General features: G+C 45.3%; 1 non-coding gene across 1 annotated transcript; it reads right to left on the reverse strand.

Moving 5' to 3' along the window:
• Positions 1 to 680: 680 nt before the first annotated feature.
• Positions 681 to 786, reverse strand: LOC124658489. The gene has a single exon (XR_006989224.1). It is a non-coding gene; the product is annotated as a small nucleolar RNA R71 (small nucleolar RNA).
• Positions 787 to 18,486: the final 17,700 nt, after the last annotated feature.

Below are 18,486 nucleotides of genomic sequence, written 5' to 3' on the forward strand. Positions count from 1 at the left end.
TTCCGGCGCCATTGTGTTTGTGCTCGAAGCTATTTCCTTTAGATCCTGCAATTGCATCTTTTTGTTTCTTGTTTTTATTTTCACTAGTTAGGCATAATGGAAAACAACAAAAAATTTAGTGAGCTTTTTAATCTTTTTCCTGATTTAGAATTGTTCGGTGTGAACATTAAAAAACCAATGGAACCTTATTTGCATGCTAGTAGCGATGTTATTAGTATGAATGCAATTACTGTTAATGCTATGGAGAAGTCTAAGCTTGGGGAAGCTGGTCTTCATGATCTTTTTAGCTTCCCATCTTTAGGGGAGAAAATTTGCTCTGATAATACTTTATCTCCCATATGCGATAACTCTAATGATGCTTGTGATATTTTAAATGCACCTACTGAAAGTACTCCATATAAAATACCTATGAAAATTATTGAACGTGTTATGGATAACCGCTATGAAGGGGATGGAACTGTGCATCCTGGAGATCATTTACTGTTTTTGCATGAATTATGCGGGTTATTCAAGTGTGCAGGTATCTCTATGGATGAAGTGAAGAAGAAATTATTCTCTATGTCGTTGTCTGGTAAAGCGGCGCATTGGCATAAACTGTTGAAGGATGAGCATTCTCTTGATTGGAAGGATATTGTGCATCTATTTTATTCTAAATTCTATCCTCCAAGTGAAATTCACAAAGACCGAAACCGAATATATAATTTCTGGCCTCATGATGGAGAGAGTATTTCCCAAGCATGGGAGAGATTGAAGTCTTTAATGCTCAAATGCCCCAATCATGAGCTTCCAGGTAATATCATTATTGATAATTTCTATGCGAGACTTTCTCTTCAAGATAAGACTTTGCTTGGATGCTACTTGTTCCGGATCATTCACGCGCAACAAAGAAGAGTTTAAAAGGGACCTTCTTGATCGGATTAAGGAGAACGCTGAAGATTGGGAGAACGACAAAGGTAAAGAGTCAGGTATAAATTATGATTATGAATGCATTAAAACTTTTATGGATACCGATAAATTTCGAAATATGAGTGCCACTTATGGTCTTGACTCTCAAGTTGCTGCAAAACTTTATAAAGCCTTTGCATCTCATTTAGAATTGCCTAAAAAGAATTTTGATAAGTATCATGAACCTTTTAAAGAGGCTTGCATGAAGAATGAAATTGTTGTTAATTATTGCAATAAGCATGCTCAAACACCTAAGAATGCTATTTCCTATAAGCATGTTAATTTTTGTGGAATACATAGACCTTGTGGAATTAATCAAATCAAAGATGAATATTGTATCCATCATGCTAATGAAAAAACTAGAAAGTGGTTTAGGGCTCTAGATGATCTTGGTAAAAAAGTTTGTGCCCTCTATCCTTTTATTTGTGAAGTTTGCCATGAAGTGGGTCATTTTAATTTTCAATGCTCCTCCAATGATAATTTGAACCCAATGAGTGCTGCAAATTTGTATTGTGATGATGAAATTACTCCTAATCAGCATGATGAACTTACTCTATTCTTGGGGTGTGAAGAACTGTCGAGAAAAATCTCTTTGTTACATATGAGTGATCTTGATATTGATGATGTCCTGCATGGGTGTTTTTCTTATTGCATTGATAATAGCCATACAAATACTTACATACAAAATATTTTAGAAGATGACACCTTGCCAAAATATGATAGGACCGTCGTGTGTTTTCAACTAATTAATGAAAAGGAGGGATCCTCCCAAGTTTCTTCTATTGTTTCTGAAAGTAAATCAGGTTATGCGGACAAGCCACCCTTCAAGCCTCTCCCTCCTGAAGAAGGGAACGAGAAAAAGGAGAAGGAGAAGAAGAAGAAGGGAACGAAGAAGAAGAAGAAGGAGAATAAAAAGAAAGAGGTAACGGCGTATCCCCGCGTGAATGAGATAACGCTAGGTAACCGTAAGTATGTTGCTCCTAATGATTATTGTGACAATGAATCTAAATACGATGATCTTCCTATGCCCTTTACATACATTAGCGATCATGATTTGAATCAGCACACTACTTTTGATATTACAAATCTCTGGGAAACTAATTCTGAAAATGATGATAATAATTGCCATAGTGTCAGTACTATCCATGCTTCCTCCCATAATGATATAGAAAGCTCTAAGCTTGGGGAAGAGGTGTTTGAAAATCCTTTAGCTACTGGTCATTATGTTCTTGATACATCTCCTTCTAATAACAATAATGGTGTGGACACAGATAAACCGATTGTGAAAGATAACTATTCTATTTCTTATGATGACACTGTTCATTACAAAGAATGCTATGATATAGGTTCTAACTATCCTTATGAAACTTGTCATAGTCATGACTGGGTTACCAAAAACAATTCCCTTAATATGCAATTTGTTTACCATGTTCAAATTCTTGATAATAATCTTACTCCAATTACTATTAATGAGAATAACTCTTCTTATGCCAAATTTAATGATACTTCTATGCATATGAACCATGATAAGAATGTTTTAAGTGATGGGTATATTGTGGATTTCATCAATGATGCTACTGAAAGTTATTATGAGAGAGGGAAATATGGTTATATGCATCTTAATAATATTAAGTTTCCCCTCTTTATGTTGAGAATCTTGAAGTTACTCGTGTTTTATCCTCTTATGCTTGTCACTTTGTTCTTCATGAATTCATTTGTGTACAAGGCTCCTCTTCATAGGAAGCATGTTAGACTTAAATGTGTTTTGGATTTGCCTCTTGATGCTCCCTTTTTGCTCCGGATACTATTTCCTGCGAGCGCAACATTAAAACTGCTGAGCCCATCTTAATGGCTATAAAGAAAGAACTTCTTGGGAGATAACCCATGTGTTATTTTGCTACAGTACTTTATTTTATATTTGTGTCTTGGAAGTTGTTTACTACTGTAGCAACCTCTCCTTATCTTAGTTTTATGTTTTGTTGTGCCAAGTAAAGTCTCTATGGTAAAGTTGATGCTAGATTTGGATTGCTGCGCGAAACAAGCATTTTCGTCTGTCACGAATCTGGGTCTAATTCTCTGTAGGTAACTCAGAAAATTATGCCAATTTACGTGGGTGATCCTCAGATATGTACGCAACTTTCATTAGTTTTGAGTTTTTCCATTTGAGCAAGTCTGGTGCCATTTTTAAATTCGTCTTTACGGACTGTTCTGTTTTTGACAGATTCTGCCTTTTATTTCGCATTGCTTCTTTCGCTATGTTGGGTGGATTTCTTTGTTCCATTACCTTCCAGTAGCTTTGAGCAATGTCCAGAAGTGTTAAGAATGATTGTGTCACCTCTGAACATGTGAGTTTTTGATTATGCACTAACCCTCTAATGAGTTTGCTTAAAGTTTGGTGTGGAAGAAGTTTTCAAGGGTCAAGAGAGGAGGATGATATACTATGATCAAGGAGAGTGAAAGCTCTAAGCTTGGGGATGCCCCCGTGGTTCATCCATGCATATTTCAAGAAGACTCAAGCATCTAAGCTTGGGGATGCCCAAGGCATCCCCTTCTTCATCGACAAATTATCAGGTTCCTTCTCTTGAAACTATATTTTTATTCGGCCACATCTTATGTACTTTACTTGGAGCGTCTGTGTGCTTTTGTTTTTGTTTTTGTTTTTGTTGGAATAAATGCTTGTGTGGGAGAGAGACACGCTCCGCTGGTTCATATGAACACATGTGTTCTTAGCTTTATCTTTTAGTGTTCATGGCGAAGGTTAAAACTGCTTCGTTCATTTTTATATGGTTGGAATTGGAAAATGCTACATGTAGTAATTGGTATGATGTCTTGAATAACTTGATACTTGGCAATTGTTGTGCTCTTATTTAAGCTCTTGCATCATATACCTTGCACCTATTAGTGAAGAAATACATAGAGCTTGTTAAAATTTGGTTTGCATGAGTGGTTTCTCTAGAGTCTAGATATTTTCTAGTAAGATGTTTGAACAACAAGGAAGACGATGTATAGTTTTATGATGCTTGTAATATGTCTTTTATATGAGTTTTGCTGTACTAGTTCGTGCTTGTGTTTGCTTCAAACAACCTTGCTGGCCTAAACCTTGTATCGAGAGGGAATACTTCTCATGCATCCAAATCTTGAGCCAATCACTATGCCATTTGTGTCCACCATACCTACCTACTACATGGTATTTCTCCGCCATTCCAAAGTAAATTGCTTGAGTGCTACCTTTAAAATTCCATCATTCACCTTTGCAATATATAGCTCATGGGACAAATAGCTTAAAAACTATTGTGGTATTGAATATGTACTTATGCACTTTATCTCTTATTAAGTTGCTTGTTGTGCGATAACCATGTTTCAGGGACGCCATCAACTATTCTTTGTTGGATATCATGTGAGTTGCTATGCATGTCCGTCTTGTCCGAAGCAAGAGAGATCTACCACCTTCATGGTTGGAGCATGCATATTGTTAGAGAAGAACTTTGGGCCGCTAACTAAAGCCATGATTCATGGTGGAAGTTTCAGTTTGGACATATATCCTCAATCTCATATGAGAATAATAATTGTTGCCACATGCTTATGCATTAAAGAGGAGTCCATTATCTGTTGTCCATGTTGTCCCGGTATGGATGTCTAAGTTGAGAATAATCAAAAGCGAGAAATCCAAAATGCGAGCTTTCTCCTTAGACCTTTGTACAGGCGGCATGGAGGTACCCCATTGTGACACTTGGTCAAAACATGTGCATTGCAAAGATCCGGTAGTCCAAGTTAATTAGGACAAGGTGCGGGCACTATTAGTATACTATGCATGAGACTTGCAACTTGTAAGATATAATGTACATAACTCATATGCTTTATTACTACCGTTGACAAAATTGTTTCATGTTTTCAAAATAAAAGCTCTAGCACAAATATAGCAATCGATGCTTTCCTCTTTGAGGGACCATTCTTTTACTTTTATTGTTGAGTCAGTTCACCTATCTTTCTCCACCTCAAGAAGCAAACATTTGTGTGAACTGTGCATTGATTCTTACATACTTGCTTATTGCACTTGTTATATTGCTTTGCATTGACAACTATCCATGAGATATACATGTTACAAGTTGAAAGCAACTGCTTAAACTTTATCTTCCATAGTGTTGCTTCAATGTCTCTACTAAGAATTTATTGCTTTATGAGTAACTCTTATGCAAGACTTATTGATGCTTGTCTTGAAAGTACTATTCATGAAAAGTCTTTGCTATATGATTCAATTGTTTACTCATTGCACTAACATTGTTTTGAATCGCTGCATTCATCTCATATGCTTTACAATAGTATGATTAAGATTATGTTGGTAGCATGTCACCTCAGAAATTATCTTTTATCGTTTACCTACTCGAGGACGAGTAGGAACTAAGCTTGGGGATGCTGATACGTCTCCAACGTATCTATAATTTCCGATGTTCCATGCTTGTTTTATGACAATACCAACATGTTTTGTTCACACTTTATATCATTTTTATGCGTTTTCCGGAACTAACCTATTGACGAGATGCCGAAAGGCCGATTCTTGTTTTCTCGCTGTTTTTGGTTTCAGAAATCCTAGTAAGGAAATATTTTCGGAATCGGATGAAATCAATTCCGGGGATCTTATAATTTCACGAAGCTTCCGGAGCACCGGAGAAGGGCCGGAGAGGTGCCAGGGGGGGCCCACACCACACCCCGGCGCGGCCAGGGGGGCGCCCCCCTATGGTTTGGGCAGCCCGTGGCCCCTCCGACTCCGATTCTTCGCCTATATAAGCCGTCATGACCTAAAAACATCGACAGAAAAAACCACGAGACGGAAAACCTTCCAGAGCCGCCGCCATCGCGAAGCCAAGATCTGGGGGACAGGAGTCTCTGTTCTGGCACCCTGCCGGAGCGGGGAAGTGCCCCCGGAAGGCTTCTCCATCGACACCGCTGCCATCTCCACCGCCATCTTCATCACCGCTGCTGCTCCCATGAGGAGGGAGTAGTTCTCCACCGAGGCTGAGGGCTTCGCTGTAGCTATGTGGTTCATCTCTCTCCCATGTACCTCAATACAATAATCTCATGAGCTGCTTTACATGATTGAGATTCATATGAGTTTGTATCACTACTATCCATGTGCTACTCTAGCAAAGTTATTAAAGTAGTTCTATTCCTCCTGCACGTGTATAAAGGCGACAGTGTGTGCACCGTGTTAGTACTTGGTTTATGCTATGATCATGATCTCTTGTAGATTGCGAAGTTAACTATTGCTATGATAATATTGATGTGATCTATTCCTCCTACATATGCATGAAGGTTACGGTGTGCATGCTATGCTAGTACTTGGTTTAGTCTGTTGATCTATCTTACACTAAAGGTTACTAAAACATGAGCATTATTGTGGAGCTTGTTAACTCCGGCATTGAGGGTTCGTGTAATCCTACGCAATGTGTTCATCATCCAACAAAAGTGTAGAGTATGCATTTATCTATTCTGTTATGTGATCAATGTTGAGAGTGTCCACTAGTGAAAGTGTAATCCCTAGGCCTTGTTCCTAAATATTGCTATCGCTGCTTGTTTCATTGTTTCATTGCGTTACTACTGCTGCGTTACTACTGCTACCATATTACCACCATCAACTACACGCCGTTACTACTGCTCATATTTATTCATACCACCTGTATTTCACTATCTCTTCGCCGAACTAGTGCACCTATTAGGTGTGTTGGGGACACAAGAGACTTCTTGCTTTGTGGTTGCGGGGTTGCATGAGAGGGATATCTTTGACCTCTTCCTCCCTGAGTTCGATAAACCTTGGGTGATCCACTTAAGGGAAAACTTGCTGCTGTTCTACAAACCTCTGCTCTTGGGGGCCCAACACTGTCTACAGGAAAGGAGGGGGAACGTAGACATCAATGGGTTGAAAGGTATATTGCCGGATGATCTATCTTTTCTATTCCTCAAAAACATCCTTTGTCCTTGTGCAGTTTTAACTTCTGTCCTATGTCTTTTCAACAGAAGCTCTCCTTGCGGCGGACAAACGGGCTAAAGACCTTGCCAGCAAACTCAGGGCGAGCGAAGAAGCTCGCGAGAAAGCTGAAAAGTATGCCTCTTGCATTGGAGATCTTCGAAAGAGGCTTCACGAAGCAGAGACTGCTCTAAGTGACAAAATCACTCAGCATGTCGCTCGTGAAGGAAACATCGCCTCCCGCCTTGAATCGTTGAATCGGCGTTTTGTCAGTAAGTTCGCTAATCCTATCTTCGTTCCTTTCATTGGTTTTCCGCCCCTTCTTCTTGTTGAAGACCCGAACTTTTGTTTCAGCGGGGAAAATGAATCAGGATTTTGTGCTGGAAAAACCTGAAAACGACCGTCTTCTCGACGTGTTGTCTCTTCTTGAGATTCATGCGGACCTGGTGCACCGTAGCATCTTTGACGCCCAAGCAGCGTTTTAGCGCTTGTTCCCTTATTTCTTCCCGAAGAAAAAGGAACCCGACACCTTTGCTGCCCTTGCTAAAAGCTTCGCCCCCCAAGAAGATCTTGGGCTTGCTCTTCGCCAAGAAAACTTGAAGATTGGCGTGGAAGGCACTATAGCACTGGTTGCCGAGAGCCAGCAAAACGTCGACTGGGCAAAAGTTGGCGAAGCCACAAAGCTGAAACAGGATAAATGGCCATCTCTAATCAGGGCTGCAAAGCCCCACTCGAAGAAGATCCTGGCCTTCCCCGGGTACAAGCCAACGCCTTCCTCCAGTTCCGCCAAACCGGAGGTCAAGTAGATCGCCCTGCCTATCTTTTTTCTCTTTTTTCTTTCTTTTGACGCCTGTCGCCATAGATGTAGCTTGCGACAGCGTATGATTGGTTCACTAGGATCCAACCTTTTGTAAGAACCATGTAAATATATTGAAAATCAATGGAAGTCTATTTTACGTGATGATTGATATCGAAATTTTCTTTCCAGTTGGTATTTGACAACTATACTTCAACTCCTCATCCCTTCGATGCTTTGCCTGCTTCCTCTTACTCGAAGAAAATTTCAGCCAATGACGAATTTATTGAAGATTCTTCGAGTACGGGTCCAGCACATGACTTGGAAGAACTCCGCCAACAACTTCAATCGATAAATAAACAGGCACTCGTGATAATGGGGCAATCTCGAAGATCATCTGAGAGGGAGAAAGTTGCACAACAGCAAGCTCAGGAAGCTATAGCTTCAAAAGAGGCTGCAATCGCTGAAGCTACACAGGCTACTTCCCGAGAGAATTTTATGCTTGAATTGATGACTGAAGCAAGCCTGGAAATGGCAGGTATACTTTTCAAACTTAAACTTCCTCTGTTGTTTGCTTGTTTTCTGTCTCTAACTGGTGTGCTGTCGTCAAATAGGTCCCTTTTTGGACGCCGCTGCCGAAGATCAACGGGTTGACACAAGATCAAATTTCCTTGTTAATCTGGCACTGGACCATGGCTCCCTTTTTTGGGCTACACCTGAGCGTACCCGACAAATCGTCAGGTTTCAAGATCGCGCGTGTCAAATTCGTGAGTTCCTTGAATTTTGTAACAAAACATTGTCCATGGTCTACAACACCATGTTCCCTCAAAATATTCAGCCTAAGACCCTTCCTGAGCTGATGACCAAGTTTAAGGACTCGCACCAAATCCATGGTTTTGTAAGAGCTCAACTAGTAGCCGGTGCCAGATTTGCCCTTATTATGCTTCAGATCTGCCACTCAAAACTGGATATGACCAAGGTGGTTGAAACTGTCCATACCAAGCTGAGGCAACGGCGGAGGGGTGTCGACAAAATCGATGCGGTTGTTACACCAGTGGCTGAAGAAATAATTGATGACCTTCTTCGAATGGATGCCGACTTTTTTGCAGATGGTCATTATGCCGATTTTCTCGGTGCTTCTGCCAAAGAAGACAGAATAAACATTGATGATCTGTTAGGTCGCGACTAAATCTACTTCTTCGGTAGATAGCTTATCTTGTCGAAAGAACCTGTAACTTGCTGTATATATATTGTAAGACAAAGATATGTATTTTTCTTTTCCCTAGCCCCCGAGTGTCTCGGTGGCTAGTGTCTGTATTTTTATTGTGTTTGCGAGGTATTTTAAACCAAGGCAAAGATCTTTGTAATTTTATATGTTGTATAAGTTGTTCTTATGCAGAACGAAACTTTGTCGGGTAAAAAGATGTATATCACCAATATCTTTATTATATTGCAGCACCGCGAGCCCGCCTCATCAAAAACCTTCCAGCCCCACTCGGTGCCCTGAAAGGAAAAGAGTGCGTCTGAAAACTCGCGGGCATTTCAGTACATTGTATGTTTACATATATATCTTGACTTAAGCGTAGAAACGCCTAAGTTGCGCCACGTTCCAGGGGTTTGGCTCGGCAACCCCTATCTTATTGTCCTTTATCCTGTATGCTCCTCCCTCGATTACTTCGGTGACGATGTAAGGGCCTAGCCATGGCGACTCGAGCTTTTCATGGCTGTCTTGCGTGAGCCGAAGAACTAAGTCGCCAACCTGGAAAGATCTTGGCCGCAATCGTCGACTGTGATAATTTTTCATATCTTGCTGATATTTGGCGACTCTTGACAATACTTCGTCTCGAGCTTCGTCGAGTGCATCCATATCATCTTCTAGTGCCTTTCTTGAGGTTTCTTCATTAAATTCCGCCACTCTCGGAGAATTGTGTTCTATTTCTATCGGCAGCACCGCCTCAGCTCCGTGAACCAGAAAAAACGGGGTTTCCTGTGTTGCTGTGTTGGGTGTTGTTCGTATGCTCCATAGCACGCTAGGTAACTCCTCTGGCCAAGTGTGCCGAGATTTTTCCAATGGTCCTAACAGGCGCTTCTTGATGCAATTGCAGATGACGCCGTTTGCTTTCTTGACTTGACCATTGGTTTGCGGGTGCGCAACCGACGCAAAATGTAGCTTGATACCTACTTCTGCACAATAAGCCTTGAATTCCTTTGACGTGAAATTTCTACCATTGTCTGTGACGATGCTATGAGGAACTCCAAACCGGAAAACGATGCTTTTGATGAACTTGACCGCTGATGCTGCATCTGGCGAATTTATTGGTTTTGCTTCAACCCACTTGGTGAACTTGTCGACAGCTACAAGCATATACTCGTATCCTCCTGGCCACGCCTTGTACAATTTGCCCACCATATCAAGAACCCACTGGGCAAAGGGCCACGACAAAGGTATTGGCATCAGTTCTGCTGCCGGAGAATGAGGTTTTGCGGCAAACCTTTGACACGCATCACAGGTACGCACTATGTCCTTTGCATCCTCAATGGCTGTTAGCCAATAAAACCCTGCTCTGAAAACCTTGGCCGCAATAACTTGACTGCTTGCATGGTGTCCGCATACTCCCTCGTGCACATCCTTTAAAAGCACCCGACCTTCTTCAGCTGTGATGCATCGCTGCAAGACTCCCGATATACTTTTCTTGTACAGCTCGCCCTTAACCACAGTAAAGGCTTTGGATCTTCGGGTACTTAATGCCTTGAAATATATGCAATATAAGCCTGCATCCACGGTACTTGTACTACAATTACCTCGTGTGATTCTTCCCCATCTCCAGATGCGCCTGCCTCGAGGGCTGTCGAAGCCCCCGAGCCTTTCTCGACCTTTTCTTTCTTCTTTGGCTGTTTTCTTGCCTTAGTCGATCTTTCACTTATCTCTTCCCAGAATACTCCGGGTGGTATCGCTAGACACTGCGACCCGATATTTTCCAGAATGTCGGCTTCGTCATTACTGAGCCTGCTAACATGATTTACCTCGCACCCGTCAAAAAGTTTCTCGAGTTCATTGTATAACTCTTTATATGCTATCATGCTATCATTGACTGCGTCGCATTGATTCATCACTTGTTGAGCCACCAGCTGGGAGTCGCCGTATATTTTTAATCGGGTCGCACCACAGGCCTTCGCCATCTTCATCCCATGTATCAGCGCTTCATACTCTGCCTCATTGTTAGATGCGTTGGAAAACGTCATCTGTAGCACATACTTTAATTTGTCTCCTTGAGGTGAAACTAGTATCACGCCTGCTCCCGCTCCTTCTAATCTCTTGGACCCGTCGAAGTTCATGGTCTAGGTTCTCGATAAATCAGGAGGTCCCGTGTTTTGCAGCTCCATCCACTCTGCAACGAAGTCTGGTAAAATTTGCGACTTTATCGCTTTTCTTTTTTCATAAGTGATGTCTCGAGGGGAAAGCTCTATTCCCCAAAGGGAGACACGGCCCGTAGCTTCCGGGTTATTCAGTATATTTGACAATGGTGCCTCATTGACCACTATTATCGGATATGCCGAAAAATAGTATCGTAACTTTCTTGCTGTTGTAAATACTCCATATGCTAGCTTCTGATGATGCGGGTACCTCTGTTTTGAAGGCGATAAAACTTCGCTAATGAAATATACCGGCCTTTTGTACTCCATGTAGTTTCCCTTCTTCCTCTCGCTCAACCACAAGTGCCGTGCTGACCACCTGAGGTGTGGCCGCAATGTATAACAGGAGAGGTTCCTTTTCCTTGGGTGCCACCAGTATCGGGGGTGTCGAGATTGTGCGCTTGAGATCCTCGAAGGCTCTGTCCGCTTCCTCGTTCCACTCAAACTTTTCTCCTTGCTTGATCAAGGCGTAAAATGGCAACGCCCTTTCTCCTAGCCTGCCGATGAATCTGCTCAAAGCTGCGACTCGTCCAGTTAGCTGTTGTATCTCCTTTAACTTTGTTGGCTTCCGCATCGTCACGATAGCCTGAATTTTCTCCGGGTTAGCCTCGATCCCTCTTTCTGACACCAGGAACCCGAGAAGTTCTCCTGCCGGGACGCCGAAAGAGCACTTTGTTGGGTTTAGCTTGAGGCAGAATTTGTCGAGGTTATCGAAAGTTTCTCTGAGATCGTCGATCAAAGTTGATCCTTCCTTTGTTGTTCTGACGACATCGTCAATGTATACTTGGACGTTTTTTCCAATCTGCGTGGCCAAGCACTTCTGCATCATCCGCTGGTATGTTGCACCCGCGTTTTTCAACCCGAAAGGAATTGTTCTATAACAGAATACGCCATAGGGGGTAATGAAAGCTGTTTTGACTTCATCTTCTTCCTTCAGTCGAATCTGGTTGTAACCAGAATATGCGTCCAAGAAGGAAAGACGTTCACAACCTACCGTGGAGTCGATAATTTGATCGATCCTTGGGAGGGGAAAGTGATCCTTTGGACAATGTTTATTTAGACACGTGAAGTCAACGCGCATGCGAAGGACCTCTGTGTTTTTCTTCGGGACCAGCACTGGGTTCGCTACCCAGGTGGCTTCCGTGTGTATCTCTTTAATGAACCCAGCTTCTCTGAGACGATTGATTTCTGACAGCATAGCTTTGCGGTTTGGTTCCGAAAAACGCCGCAGAGGTTGTCTGATTGGTCTAGCCAATGGATCCAAATTTAGGGGGTGCTCGGCAAGTTCCCTGGGTACTCCTGGCATGTCAGCTGGACACCATGCGAAGATTTCCCAGTGCTCACGGAGGAACTCGACGAGCGCGGTTTCCTATGCGAGGTCCATGTTTGTCGCGATAGCTGTCGTCTTCTTGGGATCTGTCGGGTGTATCTGCACTTCCTTCGAGTTCTTGGTAGTATCAAAGGTTGGTTCCTTAACCGGCCTCCCGACGTCTGGCAGCACGTTGTAGTCTGTTGTCAGCTTTGACGCCATATACTCTGCTTGCATCCCGAAAGTTTCCGACAGGCGATGGAAATCCTTGTCGCACTTATCTGCTAGCGCAAAACTGCCTTTCACCGTAATTGGTCCCTTGGGTCCAGGGAGCCTCCACAACAAGTACGTGTAGTGGGGTACTGCCATGAATCTGGCATACGCGGGTCGTCCCAATAAAGCATGGTACTGTGATGGAAAATCCACGACTTCAAATTCCAGCCTCTCGATCCTGTAATTCTCTCGGGTTCCAAACTGAACGTCGAGATTGATCTTCCCCAATGGGTAACTTGGCTTGTCTGGTGTGATACCATGGAAACGCGTATCCGTTGGTTTTAAGTTTGCCAAGGATATATTCATCTTCCTCAATGTATCTGCATACATAAGGTTTAGACTGCTGCCTCCATCTATAAATACTCGCGACACGTCGAATCCTACAATCACTGCTGGTAAGATTAAAGTTGATTGCCCTGGTCGAGGAACTTGCTGCGGGTGATCCACTATGGTGAAGCCAATGTCCTGTCCCGACCAATTTAGATACTCTATTGTTGGTGGAGGCATCTTCTCTGCCATAAAAACTTGTCGCGAAATCACTTTCTGAGCTCTGTTGGATGGTCTAGCCTTTTGAATCATCGAGACCGCGCCGTTGGTGTCGATGTACGGAGGCGGGGGTGGTGCTGCCGCTATTCTGAGCCGGTGCCGATTTTCGTCCGTAATTGCGGGAGGAGGCGTAAGGTGAACCTCGCTCCTTGGCCCCTGAGGGTATCTGTTTGCTGCCTGAGCGTTGGCCTGCCCTGCAAATCTGTTCAACGCCTGAAAAGTTCGGCGGTCTTTCTGCAAGTGTTCGGACTGTCTCTTTCCATTGTTGTCGAGATAAAAGTGCATTTGGCATGGTCCGTTCATCATATCTTCGGGAGATATGTACGGCCTCTGGAACCTTGGACCATTATTTTGCCTATTTGGGCGGGGACCATCCCGCTACTCACTGCTTTTTTGATAATCATCTCGATTATTTCCTTCATTATTTCCGCGGAAGCCGGCCGATATTTGGCCGGGGCCGTTGTGATCTGAGTACTGTCGAGAAAAACGCCCTCTATTTTGGAAGTTTCTGTTACGATCCTCCTCGGGCGACCTATGCCGCTTATTATTGACAGCATCCTCTCCATCTGCCCAGCGATTTGCTATCTCCATGAGTGCTGCTATTATCTTTGGATTAGTCCTTCTGAGGTCCTCGATGAAATACTTCCTGCGGATTCCCCCAACAAAAGCATATATCGCTCTCTCATCAGATACATTTTCTGCCGAGTTTTTGATAATATTCCACCTTTGTATGTACGCCCTCATCGACTCGTCATACTTTTGTCGATAGGCTCTCAACTCCTCTATTGATGCAGGTTTCTTGCACGTGGACAAGAAATTCTTTACGAACAGATCCTCGAAGGTTTCCCAACTGTCGATAGATCCAGGTGGTAACTTCTTGATCCATGATCGAGCTGCACCACTTAGATACACCTGGATGCTTTGCATAGCGGTCGCCTTAGTTCCACCCGTCAGCTTTACTGTCTCCAGGTAATCAACCAACCAATCCTCGGGATCTTGCAATCCGTCGAATTTCTTATAACTATAAGGCAACTTGAAATCTGACGGTACTCGCGTTTTGCGGACTCGTCGAGTGAAACAGGGGAGTCCACAAAGATCTTCGTCATCTACTTCAGGTGATTGCCGATGTTCTCTCCTTTCTTGTCGCGTCCTGTCAACCCGTGTCTGCGCCACTGTGTCTCTAGCCGACGTTCTTAGGGGTGGTTGGACTGCCCCTGCAGGTCGTGGACTATTTTTCCTTACGGCACCTTCGGGAGGTGTGCTTGTACTTGCAAACGTCGTCCCCATGACTCCGACTTCTGCCAAAGCCATGTTATACAATGCCTCTCTTGGATCTCCTGCAGGTGGCCTGTTCACCAGTATAAAGGCCCGTGTCGCCATATATCCGGCTTCCGGGGTTTTTGGGATAATGTTCCCTCTTGTGTCGATCGACATGAAAGACATGTCGAGGTTCTGGATCAAGTTCTCCCTATCAGCCTCAGGTATATTTTGCAGCCGAGATCTTGCTCTGTTTCGAGCTGCTCTATGACTATCTCCGGAAGTCCCTGATTGTCGGCTCAACTCCGTCCTTCGCCTGCTTGACGCGGAAGCCGCGGATTGCCTCCTGTCCAGCTCAATTTTCTGTTTTTCGAGCTCCCGCCTAGTACGGGCGAGTCTATATTGATATGCCTGTAACTCTTCAGATGTCGCCGTTACAGTCATTGGCTCTGTGCCATCGATGGCTCTTGCGACTCTATCCCACACGGTTTGCGGAAATTGCACCATCTCTCGTGTTTCAGGTCCAATATATTTGGTTCCTAAACCTCGCGTAAGATCCGCGGGGTCGACATACGGATTTCCCGCGTCATCGAATTTTTCTGATGTCTCCTCTTGTGGGCGACTTGTATCTCCTATTGCATAGACTTGATGATACTTTGAACTTTGATCTTTGTCGGGATTGGTGACACCGTCATATAGATCGGTGAAGACCTCCCCAACAATAGTGGATCTGTCGATGAAGTTGAAGCTGTCGATGCTGTCGGAGTCGCTGCTTATATTTGAGTCCGCAGACGACCCGACGGATATGTTGCTGAAGATTTTGACGATTTCTCCGCTTGAGGCGAGCTTGGTGGAGATTGTCAACGAAACCACCTCATCGTCGGACTCGAACGATGAAAACGATCCCGATGAATCGGAACCAGCTGCACCCGATCTCGCCGAATCCGATCTTGCGAGACGATGAGATCCTTCCTTCCCGACGCGGAAGTGGAACTTTCCGAACGCCATGTCCATGGGCTCCTCCAGATACGCATATGCATCCATACGGGAGGGTGGGTGAGGAACAAAATCGACTAGAGTGGTTTCGATCTGTTTACCTCGATCCATCGCGTTGCTTGCTACCGAAGATGTTGATGATGTCGAACGTGCCATCGAGATCAGAACCTTGTCGCCTCTAATTATCACAGACGGCGCCAATTGATAAGGGATTAACTTATCAATGCATACGCGTTGTAGACTAGGGTTTAGTTGGAAGTAGAGGGCAAGTAGATCTCGAAGGTTTCAGCCAGAAAAGTACTCGACTGCTATGAAAACTAGGGTGGCGTGAAACAATGAGTCGATCCTTTCTTTGTCCCTCGACTCCCCCTTATATAGGAGGCGGAGCCGAGGGTTTCGTGATGCACAAGTTACAGAATCCGGGTGGATTTCTAAACCGTCCCGTAATAATTACAAGTTGATATTCCTAATACAGTTCTATCTTTCCAAACTATGTAAAACCTCGGGTCGTGGGCCTCCAATAAACCCCGGGTACCTTCTTCGGCAGGCCCATTGGGGATGCCTATGTCAGTCGCGGCTTTGACCACCGCGGTTAGCTGTTCCGCAGTTACCGTCACTGGCGGGTTCTTGTGCGGCGCAGCGGGAGTTTTGCTGATGGCCATCGGTGTCGGTGTCGCTGCGTGGATGGCAGGCGGAGGCATGGCTGCGGAAGCCTTGCAGGGGGAGGCAGTAGCTTTCTGTGTCTTCTTGTCATGTACGGGCGGAACCAAAGGTTCCGACCGCCCGGCATCTTCTGAAGCGGCGCCCATGTGGCTGGCGCCGGAGTCTTGTTGATCTGGAGGGGAGGTGAGTTTCTCCTCCGCGCGGTGATGAGGCGATTTGGGGGCCGCGCGCCCCAAACTTGTGGTTCCTCCCCAGAGGGAGGATGGAGATTTGCCAGCACCCGAAGGTACCGGACTCTAAGGAGGAGGGGAGAAGCTCTCCCGGCATCTGCGGAGTCCTCCGGCCTCATTACGGTGGCGCTCCTGGTGAGTTCCAGGGCGGCTCTGGGAAAGAAAAAAAGAAAAGTTAGCCATGAGAAAGGAAAGATACCGGATGCTAATCAAAAAGCAATTAAAACTGATTCTCGCCCGGAAGATGTCGGGATCCTGCTCTTCGGCTTCCGCCCAAGAGGCCCAAGGGCGGACTTCTTCACCCGCTTAGCAGGAGGGGCGCCGCCGGAGCCAGCCTCAGCTGTTGGTTCCGGAGCCTTCCGGGTTCGCGAGGCCCCGGCCTGGGCCTGAGCCTTGTTCATCCATTCAGGCCCCACCTCAGGGGAGATGGGGGTGACGCTCTCCAGAACCTGGGGGTTCCGGTCAGCTGAATCTGGTTTCACGAAGAGAAATCTATAATTACGAGGAAGCGGAAAAAGTACCTCAAGAACAAGAAGATCGTCATCACTACTAGAGCCTTTGTCCACGTTTGAGGCAGAAGAGTTACCGGGGCGCGAGGTGTGAGTCCGACCCATCTTGGACCTGCTGGAGACGTATGGGTCCGGATCCTCCTTGTCTAGCTGGCGCTTGCGGCAAGGTTCTCGTACCTCCGCAGCAATACGAGGAAAGCGCTCGAGGGCCTGGAAGAACATAAAAAAGCAAGTTAGTTACACATCAAATATTTACCGAAAGCATCAACCCGGTTCCCCAAGCCCTTACTGCATCAGAAGGAGGATTATTGAAGCTGAGGGGACGAAGGCCCCAGGACCAATCCACCGGCATCTCGGTTTGGCAAATCTGTTTGGCTTTAAGAACCATATCAGATTTGCTCAATCCAAAGCTGGTGATCCTAGTTGGATCCCTGCGGCCGCTCATCTGGCCTATCTTGTGAACCCGACGTTGAAGAGGGAGAACCCGGCGCGAGATGAACGCACGGATAATATCGTCCGAGCAGATGTCTGTGTCTTTGTTAAGCTCCTCCATGAACCGGACAATCCGGTTGGTCTCGACATGCGTGTTCCCCGTATTGTGCCTCCAGTTGGCCCGCGAGGGCGCTCCGGGAAGATAAGCCGGGAGGTTGATGAGGTCGGCGGCGCCGGTGTTCTTGACATAAAAGAAGGTTTCTTGCCATGCCCGGCATGAATCCAAACCGGAGAACTTGTAGAAGGGGCTCCCCTAGCGCGCGGTAACAATGCAAGCGCCGCATTGAACCGGAGGCTTGGGCTTGGGGAGACTCCTGTCTTGGATCGAGTTGATCCGGAGAGTGAAGAAACGGGAAAAAGCTTCGATAGTGGGGAGGAGGCCAACGTAGGCCTCCATGAAGGAAATGTAGCAAGAAAGGTAGAAGATGGCGTTTCCAGGGAGGTGATGAGGTTGGAGCTCGAAGAAATCTAGGAACCGGCGGAAAAAATCCGATGCCGGTAGGCCAAAGCCGCGCTCAAAATGAGCGGCAAAGACCACGACCTCTCCCTCCAGAGGCACCGGCTCCAGATCGTCACCTGGAATCCGGCAGGCCACCTGCATCGGAATCCTCCGGGAGCGGTACAGCTAGTCGATCTCGGCCTGCTTCACGTCAGAGCCCTTCCAGGCTTCGCGCGTGTACGCGGCCAGGTTCACGCCGGAACCTTGGCCGGACCTGCTGGCCTCCTGGCCTCTTCCGGTATCAGCTTCTAGGGCAGAGGAGGTGGCATCCATCTGGGCTAGATCTGCGTCAAGCCCATAGGATTCTGAGGATCCGGGTTGTTCTCCCCCCAAGGAGATCTCAGGGAAAGTGCTAAGTGGAGTTCTGCCGGAAGAGACCTCACCGGCTTCTTCGGAAGACATTTCTCGGCTAAGTGTGAAGATTGGCTAAAAACAGGTTTCCCCCAAACTACTCCTTCCCGAAGATCTACGAAAGAGAGAAAAACGAAAAGAAAAGAGGAATAAATACACTACCGCGCCAGTCACGAAGAGAAAGAACAGAGGAATGCAAGATCTGTGAAGCTAACCTGAGGGCGGCGAAGACCTTGGGGTTCGA

The sequence above is a fragment of the Lolium rigidum genome, chromosome 5, assembly GCF_022539505.1.
Source record: "Lolium rigidum isolate FL_2022 chromosome 5, APGP_CSIRO_Lrig_0.1, whole genome shotgun sequence".
Classification (NCBI taxonomy): domain Eukaryota; kingdom Viridiplantae; phylum Streptophyta; class Magnoliopsida; order Poales; family Poaceae; genus Lolium; species Lolium rigidum.